This window comes from Monopterus albus, unplaced genomic scaffold (genome assembly GCF_001952655.1).
Source record: "Monopterus albus unplaced genomic scaffold, M_albus_1.0 scaffold178.1, whole genome shotgun sequence".
NCBI lineage: Eukaryota > Metazoa > Chordata > Actinopteri > Synbranchiformes > Synbranchidae > Monopterus > Monopterus albus.
The window spans coordinates 597,496-599,678 of NW_018128058.1; the positions used below are offsets into that span (position 1 = coordinate 597,496).

The 2,183-nt window shown below is 41.2% G+C and overlaps 1 protein-coding gene and 1 long non-coding RNA gene across 14 annotated transcripts in view; one reads left to right on the plus strand and one right to left on the minus strand.

The window, feature by feature from the left end:
- The window catches only part of magi2a (membrane associated guanylate kinase, WW and PDZ domain containing 2a), a 201,103-nt gene that overhangs the window by 79,946 nt on the left and 118,974 nt on the right, over positions 1 to 2,183 (plus strand). The gene's annotated exons all lie outside the window — the stretch shown is intronic.
- The window catches only part of LOC109969705 (uncharacterized), a 7,023-nt gene continuing 4,900 nt past the window's right edge, over positions 61 to 2,183 (minus strand). The window contains exons 3-4 of one of the 2 annotated variants that reach the window (XR_002276294.1): positions 371 to 1,274; positions 61 to 173 (exon numbers count right to left, since the gene is read on the minus strand). This is a non-coding gene — a long non-coding RNA (uncharacterized LOC109969705). Of the gene's footprint in view, positions 174 to 365; positions 1,275 to 2,183 lie in introns of both variants that reach the window. The other variant, XR_002276295.1, reaches the window with a different exon arrangement.

Here is a 2,183-nt window from a genome sequence, read left to right on the forward strand (position 1 = left end):
TTTGCGCGTACAGCAGAACAGCATAGTGTGTGAAGGAGCATGCCTCAACCATGGGCATTGTGTAACAAGGTGTTTAGCTGCAGGCTATGTTCATTACTGGTGCTTACATGAGGGCAGGGCACCTCTCAGCTGGAGTCAGGTAAGCTCAGGTGCATGAATGAAACTGGCCACATCTGCTCAGACACACAGATTTGCAAAAGGTTGATCGGAGTATGTCAGTAAGTGACATCAGACAGATGAAGAAACATCAAAGTCAATCTCATTCTATATCTATATACAGCAGGTAAAATAAGTATTGAACACAAATAAGTTCAGAAATTAAGTTATGTGTAATAAAATGGGAAAAAAGTAATGAAAATGCTTACTGAACTGTATTTAACACTTTGTTGGCAATGGCAGCTTCAAGACACCTCCTGTATGGAGAAGCTAGTCGCTTGCATTGCTCAGGTGTGATTTTGGCCCATTCTTCCACACAGTCTTCAAATCTTGAAGGTTCCGTGGGTTCCTTCTATAAACTCTGATCTTTAGTTCTTCCCATAGATTTCCTATTGGCTTTAAGTCAGGTGATTGGCTGGGCCATTCTAGCAGCTTTATTTTCTTTCTCTGAAACCAATTGAGAGTTTCCTTGGCTGTGTGTTTGGGATCATTGTCTTGGCGAAATGTCCACCCTTGTTTCATCTTCATCATCCTGGTAGATGGCAGCAGATTTTTATCAAGAATGTCTCGGTACATTTGTCCATTCATCCTTCCTTCAATTATATGAAGTTTGCCAGTGCTGTGTGGTGAAAAACAGCCCCATACCATGATGTTCCCACCTTCGGGCTTCACTGTTGGTATGGTGTTTTTGGGGTGATGTGCATTGCCAGTTGACCTCCAAACATGGTGTGTATTATGGCATCCAAAGAGTTCAATCTTGGTCTCATCTGACCAGACTATATTCTCCCAGTATTTCACAGGCTTATCTAAATGTTGTGCAGCAAACTTTAAACGAGCTTCAACATGCTTTATCTTCAGCAATGGAGTCTTGCATGGTGAGCTCGCGTACAGGCCACGGTGGTCGTGGGCATTACTTATTGTTTTCTTTGAAACAGTTGTACCTGCTAATTCCAGGTCTTTCTGAAGCTCTCCGCAAGTGGTCCTTGGCTCTTCGACAACTCTTCTGATAATTCTTTTCACTCCTCTGTTAGAAATCTTGCGAGGAGCACCTGGTCATGGCTGGTTTATGGTGAAATGATGCTCTTTCCACTTCTGGATTATGGCCCCAACAGTCCTCACTGGAACATTCAGAAGTTTAGAAACCTGTAACCAATGCCATCAGTATGTTTTGCAACAATAAGGTTATGAAGGTCTTGAGATTGCTGTTTGCTTTTACCCATAATGAGATGATTCTTGTGACACCTTAGTAACGAGACACCTTTTTATAGGCCATCAGTTGGGACTGAAGCAGCTGATATTAATTTCTACTGTCAAGGGGCAGGATTGCTTTCTAATTTCTGATAGATTTCAGCTGGTGTCTTGGCTTTCCATGCCTTTTTGCAACTTCCTTTCTTTCATATGTACAATACTTTTTCCTTGTCATTCCATTTTATTCCACATAACTTAATTTCTGAACTTGTTTTGTTTTCTTTGTACTCTATGTATGGATTACTTGGCTTGTTACCGACATCTGGTGAAAATTTCATGTCAAAGGCACCTTTAGAAATATATTTACTGAGAAAAACGGTGACGTGTTCAATACTTATTTTACCTGCTGTTTATTGCAGTTTCCTCTACTATGGGCTCAACATTAAATCTATTGCTCAGCTTCAGCTTGTTCAAAATGTAGCTGCTAGACTGCTGACAGATGCTAATGAAAGTCACCATACTGTATTATCCCAGTCCTCACCTTGCTACACTGGCTATCAGTTAAGTTTAGAAATGATCTTAAAGTTTTAATGACAGATTTTAAAGCTGAACACATTATATTAGGGAGTTACTAGTACCACTGAGTCATAGCGCCCTTTATGCTCCTCTGATCTGAGCTTATTAACTATCCCGAGGTCCCACCGTGTAACAAAAGGAGGCCATGCGTTTGCAGTGCGAGCTCCACAGCTGTGGCACTCCCTCCCTGAGGCTCTCAGGTATGCGTCTGAAAGCATACTTTTACAGGAAAGCTTTATGATCTATATTTTAATGTTTGCTGA